At 32.0% G+C, this 14766-nt stretch overlaps 1 protein-coding gene across 7 annotated transcripts in view; it reads right to left on the minus strand.

The window, feature by feature from the left end:
- Window positions 1-14766, minus strand: part of LOC125073656 (latrophilin Cirl) — a 282217-nt gene that overhangs the window by 125038 nt on the left and 142413 nt on the right. The window contains exon 1 of one of the 7 annotated variants that reach the window (XM_047684573.1): window positions 11863-11906. The exons of the other annotated variants lie outside the window; for them this stretch is intronic. The gene's annotated coding sequence lies outside the window, so the exon portion shown is untranslated. Of the gene's footprint in view, window positions 1-11862; window positions 11907-14766 lie in introns of those variants that run through there. 7 annotated transcript variants of the gene reach the window in all.

A 14766-nucleotide genomic window follows, 5' to 3' on the forward strand; every position in this document is an offset into this window, starting at 1 on the left:
AAATATGTATAAAGCAATAAACAACCGGTATTATTTTTAGGGTTCGTAACTTTGGCAGAGTATTAGGAGATATATATGGATTGAGAAGGTTTCGAGGCGAAATCTTATTGTGATACCGACCTTTTTTGTTTTTGTTGAAACAGATCTCATATAAGAAATATGAACAGAGAAAAGGGAAATATCAAGACTATAAAATTCATACAATCATATACACACCTAACATTATAAATGCGAAAGATATATTATATTTATTTACATAATAATTATGGCCTTAATTTAAATAATAAAAGCTATTATTAACATTTTAATACCTAGTCTTACTGGTGACATGAGGTACCCAGAGATCGGAATTGTGATTCAACGGAAAAATGCTGCTTTCTTGCCACCATTCCACGAGGTCATGATTCACAAAGTAACTATTTTTAATTTATATTTGTATATAATTCGAAAGTGACTATTTATGTGTTACGTTTACTTCTACAATCATGCATCGTGACACAAAAGGATATGGGGTAGGTACTTAACACCTGCCTACCCTCACACATGAGCGACGTTGTGAGCGAAAATATTCCAAGGAATAACAATAGATCTTGAGACTGATCGCTACAACGTCTGTATACTATTAAGCTATAAGCAATACCAACACGAGAGCCATGTTCAAAAGAAGATAAAGCAAACAAATTATGAAACAGGCTTTTAGAAGCTAATATGAGTAAAGAAGAACTTCTTTATTTGTCCGAATAATATTGATTCGAGTAAAATTCATATAATTGTATTTGCGACAATTAAATATGCCACAACGACATTCTGATGGGGCACGTTCCGATTCCGTGTAACATCAATGTGTTTGTTTATCCAACATTGAAAAAACAAGTTCCTTGTTTGTCCCGTTGGCGGCAAACAAACGAAATTGGTTTCGGTTAGAGGTAGATTACATAAGATCCAGGATATAAATATTTGTTATTTTCATTATGCTTGGAATTAAATTGCTTTTAGCGGGAAATATTGGTTACAGTTAGTGCTTCGATACTTTAAAGAAAATTATTTCCTCTAAAAGTATTTTTATATAGTATAGATGGATGGACGGGCAAATGTGCCACCTGATGGTAAGTTGTCACCACCGTCCATAGACCACTTACAACCAATGCGTTACCAACCTTGGGTTTTGTTATGCTTCTTGTGCCTGTGGTTACACTGGCTCACTCACCCTTCCGATTGGACCAAAACAATAATAAGTATTGTTATACCCAGACAAGCTTGCACAAAACCCTACCAAGTATTATAAAGGAGTCCAATATTAATCTCTATAACATAATATATTTCTATACTAATTTCGAGTAAGATGCTTTCAGTTCAGTGGTGTGATGTTTTCTCCTGACCGATTCGGCCATAGCTGTATTAGAAGGGAGCTAGCCAACTGTGCGATATAATACAATATTTCCAGAAAAGGTTTAAACGCAGGGTATTGTTTGAGGCGAAACTCGAACTTGAAACTTCCGGAACTGAATTCTTGATAAACGATTCAATAGACCAACGAGATATGAATATCAATAATGTTAGATTGTCTTCTGAGCTCAGAGAACTTCCGTAATACTTTAATATAGAAAAATACAACACTATCATCCTTTTATCTTTATCATGCATGGATAAAAAGAAAAACAATTTCTCCTCTCATAAAATGCATTCGAGATAAAATGGTAAGATTGCTATCGACTCAATTTATCGTTACCGTGCAAGCTATAATCGTTCCTATGTAAAAATAATAAGGTAGTTAATCGCTTGAACTTGATATCACTATCTCGTTTACAGTAACTTGACCAAAATTTTTCTTTCTCCGTGTATAAAAATGTGCTTCTGAGAGTGGATAAATGTTTTCACTTAAATTTGCGATGCAAAATATACCTAAAATAGTAAAATAAGTAGCAACATGTAAATGAGCTACTGGGATTAGGCCTCCTCTATGTTTGAGGAGGTTTGGAACTGATGTATTTCAGCACAAGAAAAATTAAGAAGATCTATAAAGTAGTGTCTGACCCGATTTACACCACTGGACCATCTCGATTATACAATATTAAATTTAACTTTGCCGATTAATAAATTCAAATCATTTGTTAAAAATACATTAATAAATAAGACATATTATTCAACACAAAATTAAATAGATGATAAAAAGGCGTGGAGCTAATACTTATTGACTCCCAGGCAGGATATATTATTTATAAATAATTGTATTTAACCAATATGATTTTTTAATTTAAATATTGGAAAAGAATAACTACTGAGTTTCTCGCCGGTTCTTTTACTTAATATAGTTTTGTAAAACGACAATTCAAAAGTACTTGAATAAAGTATTTTTTTTTTATTTTGAATTTGAATAGTAAGTAGTTAGTATTGTAAGTTTAGTATGTTATAAATGTGTTTGTCTTTTCAAGCGAGAGGAAACCACGTAACTTGATTGGGTAACCATTATTCTGTTAGTATATTATTTTATTTTATTTTATCAATACTAATATTATTAATAATATAATCTATTTGAGTAATCTCCGGAACGAACGATTCAATTTTAAATTTTAGTGCTATAGGTTATGAATTACATCGATATCATTATTAATAAATTGTGCGTGCGAAGTCAGGGCGGGACGCTAGTGAGAAATATAATTTGTAAATTAAACCGGCTTTTAAATATGTATATGAATACATAATTTAAGCGTTTTTTTTTTATTTACGGGAGAACATTTGTGCTGTAAAAAGCCTCTTAAAATGCAAACTCGATTTAAACTGTATTCGGGATTTTTCTTACTTATAGTAATATTTTATCTCCAGCACTCCATTGCACGAGGCTATAAATGAATTGTTTATGGCGGTGTAATATACCTAAATTTGCATGGGTTGATTTGATCAGATATACTTTTGGTTATTTTTTTATTTAATATATTCAAAAATTACTTTCGTTTTTTTTTTTTTTAAAACATCAGTTTTAAGTCCTGAATATTTATATGATACCATTCAATTTAAATTATGCAAGTGTAAGGTATAATTAGTTTTTATACATATTTTATGTATATTTATAAAATCATAATAATTTATTTTACCACCATACACATTTGGTAGTGTTGTGTTCAAGTTCAAGTACAAGTGAGCCAGTGTAACTACAGGCACACGGAACTTAACACTTTAGTTCCCGAGGTTGGTGACGTATTGGCGATAAACTTCAGGCAATATTAAGCAGATATTTCTTACAGTGCCATAGAGCGGTGTTGACCACTTAAAATCAGCTGGCCCATTTGCCAATCTACCAAATAAAACCATATACTATTGTAAGTGTGATATTTTCTTAAATATAAAAATATTATACTAATTTCATTAAATTCTCACGTGATGTCGACTTCAATCATAATTAAACATTTTAAACAAGTCATATACAATAGAAAAAAACCAACTTGTTGACGCAAAGGCTAAACAAACTTCGCATTTAGAGCGCGAAAAACAAAACGAACAGTGACGTTATGCCTAATTTAAAAAAGCAACGACATTGTCTATGGTTATATTCAAATGAAAAGCAAAAATAACACAGGCGTCTCATCCCTGTAACCTCGTGGAATAACGTAATGACAGCCCTAACACGACAATTCCATTCACACAGGGCTGTCACTCATTAGCATATGTACATAAAGAGACTCGCTCATTGGCCGAGGGCACCCGCCATGTTTGAATTGCAGACATTTTGTGACGCCATTTTTATTAATTAAAAACTCCGCGCTTTTTTTTCTACACAATTGTTTTTAAAGTTACCTTAATGTTTGCTCGGATTTAATGTTGCAATTTTGCGAGAACCGGCGTTTTTAATCGCCATTGCTTGTTTAGTAAAGAGGTCGCGAGTTCCAGATGTTCGCTTCGTGTGAAAACTGACTGCTTGTCCCAAATAAAGTTAACGAAATTTATAATTAATAAACAAATTAATATATATGTAAATTAGCTATTGTATAGAATCTTAGGCTGCACGAAAGAAAAACGTTTTTACAGTTAAGCATTTGTAATTACTAAAAAAAATGCCTGATTCATACATAAAAAACGGCTTAAAACGACTTCTGTGGGGTGCACACGACATTGTAAGAAATATTAACCTATTCTTACTCGGATCATGGACACCAACATGTTGCGTCCCAGGTGCCTATAATTGCAGTAGACCATTGACCCTTTGTACCCTTCCTTGCTGTAGGTTCTAAGTATAATGGTTGTTGCTCAAATGATTTTGTAATATATTGCACAATAAAAACACACACAGATTATAAAGCAATGTATTCATTCCATACAGCCAACATGTCTTCAAAGAAGTTAAACTAAACCCTGAAGATATGTAAATGCAACTAAATGAAGTATTCTAGATTCGTTCTGTATCCGCAAGACCTAGTCGACGAGAAAGCTTCTTTCAAGTAAATAAAAATACGAATATATTGAATACCCGAGGGATGGCCAATAACTCCTGGGTTTGAAGATTTACGTATGGTAATGTTATGTTCGAATGTCGATATCGATTCCTTTGAACATCACTATTCATTAATATCATCATGTACTGTTTTAAATATTGAAGTATAAATGCAATTTTTTTTTTATTTATCTTCTATTATTTAATTTATTTAAACTCTTAATTAAAATTATTCGGGTAAAACCTTTTTTTCTAAAACTGCTATATAATAGCGATTAGTAACTGACATACTTAATTTAAACCGAAATAAATATTACATCAATAAATAAATACAAAATAATATATATAGAAAATGTTAAATAATATTATTTACGTATTACGAACGTCTAGTAATCTTCATACATTATCAATGTAATTGTGACACGAATATCCCCCCACTTTACAATTTTCTATCGATAAAAATGCTAATACACATCCCTCGCTTAGGGCACAGAATGATTGCATTGCCTCGGCACTCGTCTTGGGACCGTAAGTAGATTTTAGTACAGGTTACCTTAACACACACATCCTTATCACGAGGGGTTAAAGTCGAAAATCCAACTGAACAACTCTTTGTGGCCACCGGCAAAGTACAATGCTTTCCTCTCGACTTTATCTAAATTTTTCTATTTAAAATGCTAAATTTTTGGTTAAATTTGTAGTGTTTGAATCGAGTGATCTATGATTTGTACGTGTTTGTAGTTTTGTAATAATATTTTATTTATATATGTAGAAATAACGTTTGCATAACGTAACGATATCTACAAGTTTATGGTTAGGAAAAGAGCCTCTATGCCTAAGTGTCCTTAAGGGAAAGATATCTATTGTGGTAAAGAATACAGAGCGTAAATCATCACACTAAAATGCTTTGGATTAGTGGAGATAAATGCCTCGGAATACACTTTTATATAACTTGGTTTTCTGACTAAGTTTCCCTTGGCAAATGTAAATTGAAAAATATATTTAGTATCTGATAAATCTATGTAGACCTAAGTTGTGTTCAAATCCGCGATTATGTCTTCATTACAACCATTTCGAATTTTTCGACCCTAAATAATATGTCAGTAAATTATTTTATTTTACAATCACAATAGATATGAAGGAACAATATATATTTTTTTATTTTTAATCAAAATTTTAAATTTAGGTTTATATCAGGATTTTTTTATGAACAATATATGATTATATAGAATAGTAATTTTTGTATATGGCAACACGTATCTTTGTAATCAGGTGTAACACCTACCTAAACAAGGGGCTTCGTTCAACCTCAACCCGGTATTAAGCAAGGATTACCCGATAAGACGTATCCAAACTTATGATAATTCGGTCCTTTTTACCCTCAACATTATACAAACGTATATAAACCTTATTATAATATATAAAAGGACCTTAATCCCTTAAAACGTTACCGAAATTGTGCCTACTGTACTGAGATTCTAACTCGATTTTGGGAATAAAATTTTAAAGGTACGATACGGGTTTTTGTATTGTTTTCGTGTAACGATTCTGGTAGTACTTAAGTTGATATATAGCACAAGTTGAGGGATAAGCATACCTTTATTGCTTTAGAACCCTTTTTATGGTACAGTTTTTAAATGTGGCAATACTGATTATTGCCTATAGGTTCGAACAATTCACTATGGAAAGTTTTTTCTTATTTATTTTATATTTACAGAGAATTTCATAGTTTTGAGCTCAACATAGCATAAATAATAAAAAGAAAATAAATTAATACATAATTCTAAATTCAATAATAATATTCAACATAGTTTCTTAGAACGAACTTGAATAATTCGAAATGAAAAACGCGTCGTTCTAATTTCAAAGATATATTTTTGGAAAACCTAATTATTGCCATATTAAAAAAATACGTTGCCATATAAATAATTTATAGTGAAACAATTTTAATGGAATTATATTTTGTAACGTTAAATTAGTTATAACAATACATATCAAATGACAACATTAAAACGAGTTTTAATATTTCGTTGTTATCTCGAATTCCGATCAAAATGGCGTCTCATAGATTTACGGTCAATTGTATGTATATCCCTCGAGTCGAAGCTAGAGGATTACTTTAATACTTTAGGGGATTATGGAACACAAAGACGGATGAACGGGTTTTGAGTGATAGATTCAGTTTACCGTTATATTGACATTTATTGTGTATAGCGTCGATTCTGACAGAAGCATATTTTTGTGAAAGTAATCGTATCCATAAATATCTTATTCGGAATTGTATTAAACATTAAATGTCTAATATATCATAATAAACATTTTAGTAATTAAAAATAAATTTATATAAATTATTTTTATATATTATAAATTACTTACGAATTAATTACGTTAACCTAAATTGGAGCAGCGTGGTGGAATATGCTCCAAAACATTCTCCTCAAAGGGAGGCCTTAGCCCAGCAGTGGGAAATTTACAGGGTATTGATGTAATTACGTTAAGGACTTAGTTAAGTATCTGTACTGTTACTCTTTCACGGCTGAATAAATGAACCGAATTGGATTATATTTGGCATGAAGTGAGTTTAGAACCCCGAGGAAAGACATAGAATACTTTTTGATACCTAAAACCCGACGACTAATACTAAAAACGTGAGCGAAGCCGCCGGCAATAACAAGTAAACAAATATAAAAAAAAGCTGGTGTACAAATCATGACCGCGTGGAATGGTGGCAAGAATGCTCGCAGCATTCCACAGTTCAATCGCTTTTCCGATTGTTTGAGTGAAGAAGAAAAAGGTACTAATAAAACAAAGTATTTTTATAACTTATTGCTATAAGACACACTTTTCATAATATACATTGATGGTGATATATATAAACTATACCTATTAAGCGACATTAGTACTACGTATTATAAAACAAGGTCGCCTCGTCTGTATGTATTAAAACATTTATTCGTTTATTTTTCTCATAATTAAGTAAGAAACATAGAAGCTTGAACATATATTAAAATCAACGACGACTGACGAGAATTGTAATGAAAGGCAACAGTGTTGGAATGCTCTTACAACAACTCTGAAACATGGAAAAGTATAGCATCGGAGCTGTTGAAATACACAATGACATTTTTTTGGTTTTTTTTAGAACGCGATAAATTAAATAAGTAAGAAAATTAAAAAAAAAAAAAAAGAGTTTTATCAAGTAGGCTTTTATAAGCTTCATTTTACAGTAATGTCAAATGTAAAGTTACCACCGGATCGAGATGTAGAGTCAACCGAAAAACTGACAAGAAATTTAGAAGTTCGAAGACGAACAATGTCAAAAAAACACGAGTGCTATTAAATAAAATTCATAAACCGAAAAATTCCATACAAAGTATATTTAAAGCAACGTTTCAGCAACTCCCTAATTTCCTTTGATTGTATGTTTCACCCTTGACCTATCATTTGTTATTATTAACCATAACTCACGATAAAATCGAAAAACGTTCGAACTAGCCTCGAATGCGGAACAAAATTATGCGTTAATGTCTTATCATTAAGGATTAATTTCCTAGGAAATATTCCGAGTTATAAGACGTTTTCGGAGGTCGTTACGTTGTTGGTGGTCTAATTTAATGCTAACAAAATGTTAGGATTGCGTGATACAAGCTACTTTTGTGGTTTTGCATATATTACCCTTTTGGTATGCATAATGCTTGTTTGTAAGTTTCTGAGGCGAAATACTTCTGTCATTGCATATCATGTTTGTTAAGTTATAATCAAAAATTACATAATATCAAGGCACTGACTTATTAGAGCGGTTTTGTTGTGTAAAAGAGGCAATGAATAATTCCCACATGAAAATAATATCACGAAAAGAATACGTACATCTCTTAGGTCCTATCAATTTCCTCGAAGGCATGAATGTTAAAATCTATGAGACTCGATTTTTTTTATCACTAATGTCCTTCCAATTTTAAACATAGTATCCGAAATTTTCATATATATTTTTTTTTTCATATAGAGGCTAAATGGACCACCGCTCATAGACCAATGTCTATGTATGGAAATTTTTAACCATTCCGTACAACGCCAATGCGCCACCAACCTTGGGAGCTAAGATGTTAAGTCCCGTGCCTGTAGTTCCACTGGCTCATTCACCTTTCAAACCAGAGCACAACTATACTGAGTATTGCTTGCGAGGGTGGTACTTAGCCAGACGGTCTTGTACCCTACCACCAAGTTATAATGTTGTAAAAGAAACCTATAGCTGAGAGATAAACACCAGTCGCACCTTTGTATGTACGTGTTATATAACAGATTATATAAACTGTAACTTTCTCTTTCTATCTTGTAAATAAATAAACTTAGCTGTTATTTATTGTAAAGAATTTACATATTCTATAAAAGATAAATCTGTAATCGATAATAAGTTATTTCAATAAAATAGCACTTTCGTTTATTATGTAATAAAACCTCGGTACAAATTTTTTTTATATACTTTTATGAAATATATATATATTTTATGTGATATGATTAAAATTATATCTTTATTGTTTTTTTCAACAGTAAAAAATTTACAATTAACTACTTTAATAACACTACTGAGCCAAGTCTCCTCTTTTCTGAGTGATTTTGGATTTAATACCACGCTGTTTTATTGGATTGTTGGCTACGCATTTGACAGATTCGATTCATACAGGTTTCCTCACATAATTTTCCTATGAGAAACTTCACCGAATTCGAACTCGCAATCTTCATTTAAGAGTCACATGTTCGAACCACTGAGCCATCTCGGCTCCATTAATTAATAAAACGAATACTCTGCTTTATTACTTACATATACATTCAATGAATGTTTTCTTGTGTCTCAATTGGAACTTTGTAAAATTATTAAAATGTCCTTTTTAGTGGACTCACCACTAAAAAGGACATTTTAATACTATCACAATTTGACAAGCAGTTTATGTAATGACATTAGTTATTCAATAGACGAAACTAAATTACTCATTGTAATCTCGAAAAGGACTTATTTCTGTTAATATTACCCTTTCTTAGTAAGTAATACGCGTAATCGTCAAACATGATCCGAAGTGTCTTTGTTTGAGTTAGAAGCGACAGCGTTTTATTAAGTGTTTTATTCAGGGTCTAATAGATATCCGCTATTTAATATTGTGCTGGGACAAGTTTCAAACTTAATTAACAGAATAGGCTTTTTGGAACAGCGTCGTCTGCCTTTAACATCATTTTAAATACTATATATACACATATTTATGATATATGTAATCGATTGTTTAAAATTTATAACAAATAGATGAACACTTTCGACTTCCAAGATCTGAACTGCCATTGAATATTTTGACAGGAAACCAGAATCACTTTTAGTATTCCAATGAGGTAATTGAACCCAGAACATCGGGATTTGCATCCTTATAAGCTATTAGATCAACGAGCCTCCAGGTATACAAGACTAATCAGGAAATATTTTAAATAATATATAGCGTATGTGTAAAATTTTATGATATATGTTAAATATATTTATGGCAACACAATTAAAAACAAATCAAATATATTTATCAGTTTCATTATAGGTTTTTAACTTGGACCATAGACTAGAATTTGCATATAAGTTTTACTTAGTCTTACCGTTGATAGTAAGTTCAACTTATATCAGAACAGAACACACTATTTTAGTTCAAGTTAACTTATTCTTAAGTTATTTTCACTAACTTTAATCCTGTCAACAGCGAAACAGATTCTTTAGCTTAGTTTAATTACATCTGAAACGCTAATACTATCGTTTCTTTTTAAAATGATAGCAACATCAATTTAGAAACATTTTTAATATTAGTAAAGCTTGTGTAATCGAACCAGCGAATTTTTACATTCCTAGGCCCGTACGCCATTGCGCTATTGAGTCTTATGTAACAGTAGAAATTTCTTGAGAATAACAAAACACTATTTTATAATTATGTAAGATATTTTATTTTTAGGTGCATATTATATATATATATATATAGCTGTATGTCTGCTATAATGGTAGTTTTAAAAAGGTTCCTGGGTCTCCCCCAGTATTCGATTATCTTCCGATAATTACAATCCGTCAAAAAAGTGAGATTTTTTTTTTCGATTTCGAAGTATTTATAAAAATAACAAAATATCGAGTTAAATAAATACTGTCGTATAAAATGATTATAATTTACTTTTTTGTAATTATGTTATAATTAAGCAATGTTTAAGATTAAAAAGTTTGACGAATTTTATTTCACTTTGAAAGCGATCAAACATTACGAAAACATTAACTTTGGCTGAGAACAAAAATATTCCGACGTCTAATAACTTTATAACGAATTTTTAAGACGATCTCTGCTTAGCGAAACCAAGCGATATTAAATATAAAAAAATTGTCACGTAATTCATATTATTAATAATTCTAGTAATTAGTAATAACAATTAACAATAATAATACGGTAGTTATTATATGCAAATTGCACATTAATTATAAACAGACACACAAATAGTTTTAAGATTTAACAGACTTCAGATACGCATTTTCATGTATACTAAGACGATTCAAAGTACCGTACAGTAGTGTCCGGATTCGAACTCATGACGTCATAATCTGAAGCGGAACAGGTTAGCTGCTGACTTGATAGAAATGTATTGAACTTCTTATTATTCATTAGTAATAAACGAGAAGACATATGATAATGCTTTATTGAATTAAAAAATACTAAACCAATTTACATGAAACTTATAATAGTATGTACATATATATATATAAGTAGTTACACTTTGTATTTGCACCCGCTTTAAATTTAGACTACGGACGTGACTATGGACGGGCAAATGGGCCACCTGATGGTAAGTGGTCAACGACCATTACATAGACAATGTTGCTGTAAGAAATATTAATGATTACTTGCATCGCGAATGTGCCACCAACCTGAGAACTAAGATGTCCGTAGTTACACTGGCTCACTCAATCTTTAAGCCGGAACACGATAATACCGTTTTTTGCGGTAGAACATCTAATGAGTAGATGGTACCTACTTAGACAGGTTTGCACAAATCCCTTCCACAAATTTTCATCATCTTGTAATAAATATTAAATTACGTACTTTCATAATAGACAAAAGAACTATGTATAAATTGTCAGTTGTTGTCAAAGTTAATACGAAAATAAATTCTTTAAGCACGAAATAGTGTAATAATTCTGTCTGCGCTGGACCAAAGAGAAATGTAGCCTAAATCTTAGGCGCCTTAGATAAGACCTAGGTCAGCTTTGAACATTTAGACGTTAACTCGAGATGTAATCAGCGTCCTTGCTGAGTTTTATGCGAATAATAAAATATATATATTTGTAACGAAATGAATAATTTCTAGAACCACTAAGATGGAGTCCGTATATGACAATATAACTTTGTTATGTTCAATGAATCCAAAACAAACAATACCTTGCTAATGACATTTCAATCCGGATACTTTCATTGTCTGTTACCTGGAAAGATAAAATAATTTATTAAATACTAGAAATGATGAAGACAAATTGATTATTAATGCCGAGATGGCCCAGTGGTTAGAACGCGTGCATCTTAACCGATGATTTCGGGTTCAAACCCAGACAGGCACTACTGAATTTTCATGTGCTAAATTTGTGTTTATAATTCATCTCGTGCTCGGCGGTGAAGGAAAACATCGTGAGGAAACCTGCATGTGTCTAATGTCAACGAAATTCTGCGACATTTGTATTCCACCAACCCGCATTGGAGCAGCGTGGTGGAATATGCTCCAACCCTTCTCCCCAATGGGAGAAGGCCTTAGCCCAGCAGTGGGAAAATTTACAGGCTGCTAATGTCATGTAATGTATGTAATTAGTTTAATCTTGGAAAAAACTCATTGTTTCTAAACGATGTGAAAAAAATTCAATAGACTAGATCCAATTAATTAGCATGAAATTTCGTTCATTGCATTTATACAACGGATAATTTTACTAATATGAACCTTAAGAACATTGGAGGATTGCTTGACGTTTCGGGAAGACTACGGATCTTATCGTGGAGCGGACGCGTTGCGGCGCTAACCGAAACACGACGAATATTCGATAAATAACTAAAACGAAATAGCTACTTGACGTATATTTAGAGTTTATGCATAGCATTGCTACGTTATTTCTTGTCCATGACGTAATTATGACGTATGACCTATTTCTGTTCTAAGCTACGTGTATCGTGCTGTACCGCATTTTAAAGTCAGCTGGTGTAACGAACTTTTCTCCTTCGCTCGTGTTCATCAACCAAAAAAGTGCTTTCACACACCAGTAAGAGTCAGACAGTCAGTATAAAGACTCGCTCGTTATTGGTCTTAATACAGTCCAATAAGATATCGCGAGTACATCACTAAAAATAATATTGCACAGATAACATCCAATCACGTGCACGCGTTTCAAATATGGTAAGATAACCGAAAAACTATTTATCAATTACTCTCATGAAAATTACCATAAAGTATGCAGCGCTCGAGACGCATGTTGATAATATCAAACGATATTATCGGACATGTGCATGTAAAACCCTTTTTCATGCATATTCATCACGTAACTTTCTTTAACGAATGTTCCGCGTTACATACCGATGTTTAAAAGCCGTCTTGTCTGCGGCCGCCCTAATTGTACGTAATTACATGTCATTCGTGCCGCATATGGGTCGTTAATTAAAAACAAAATGCAAACAACGCAAACATCAAAGAGGACAAATAATTAAAAATAAGTAATAAGGGACGTGCATTGAACAAATATTGACAAGGGTTTGTATTTCCAATGTAATGGTAGATACCCGCCGGACTCAGACCGCTCACTGGTATTATAAATTGGAACGTATGTTTGTTACAGATTCGCCCTAAAACTACTGAATATAAAATGGTTCTCTTCTCTCTACCTATTTCTCCACTTATCTGTTTTCGTTCTAAATTTCTAACACCAAAGGTTGTCTGTGAGAGATCGCTGTAAGCGATAAGACCGCCTTTGCGTATTATTTATCTAATTTTTTTTTTGTTTCTCTTATGTTGTGCAATAAAGTATTTTAAAATAAATAAAATATATTCGAATTAAATGTAGTTATGTAGTTTTTCCTAAGATTATCCCAAACATGGAATATTAACTTTTTTTAATGGTTACCACTGCGTATAAACATTGGCGCGGTGAGATATTTCAACCATCCCTTATACACCGATGCGCCACCAACCTTGAGAACTAATCTGTTGCTATGTCCCTTGTGCCTGTACACACTGGCTCACTCACAATTTAATAACAATAATACGTATTGCTGCTTGGCGTTGGATACATTCCAACGCCAAGCAGGAATACGTATCACGAGTTTACGAGTAAGTGGAACTTACCCAGACAGGTAAGTACAAAGCCCTCCAAGTAAATGTTAAACTATTATTAATACATTTTTAGGCAATGATCTATGAAGCATGCATAATGATTTAATATACCCTTGAAAAGTTTCAATAGCATTAGGGGAACTATGATTAATAGTTATAGTATACAAACAAATAAAAAAAATGTATAAAAGTTATGACAATTAAAAAGGAAAGTGTTTTCTTTGTGTATAAACTTAATTTTCGTCTAATGTTAATAGATTTATATGAGAAGAGGTTATCAATAAGGTATAAAAACTTATTTTTATTTGTTATCCTTTAAATGTGATATTTTTAAGGTTATAAAATATTAATAAGTAATTGTTATCTGAATGCATAGATTAATAGAATTTAAATAAATAAATAAATATAATTTAATTTCACTTTATTTTAATATTAAACCCAAAAAAAATAATCTCAAAAGGTCTAAAAGTCAACGAGATAGTACGGGGCCTTTGTAAAAAAGTGGTCTCCGTTGTCTGTAAGCAAGTTATTGTTTCAGAAATGTCTCGAGTTTCTAAAGTAAATTATTTGTTAGCGATTTTTTTCAACCAAGACAGAAGTAACAAAAAAAGGTTATTAAAACCTGACGCGTGCCATATTCGCCTATAATAACCCCAATGCACTATCATTAAATTCATGAGGCCTTTAATCCGAAAAGAAATCCACCAGAATCCGAAATCGAGGGTCTTTTGAAGAACTTCAAAGTTAAATAACCCCTACGTAAGGTTGACTCAATTCACCTCCGGAAAAAACATTGAACTCTATGACCTTGACAATAAAACACACATTCCGAAAGCGTCATCTACAATCCTAGAAACAAATGTTCAGCCGTTGAGAACTAATCTGTTGCTATGTCCCTTGTGCCTGTACACACTGGCTCACTCACAATTTAATAACAATAATACGTATTGCTGCTTGGCGTTGGATACATTCCAACG

Source organism: Vanessa atalanta, chromosome 25 (assembly GCF_905147765.1).
Source record: "Vanessa atalanta chromosome 25, ilVanAtal1.2, whole genome shotgun sequence".
Classification (NCBI taxonomy): domain Eukaryota; kingdom Metazoa; phylum Arthropoda; class Insecta; order Lepidoptera; family Nymphalidae; genus Vanessa; species Vanessa atalanta.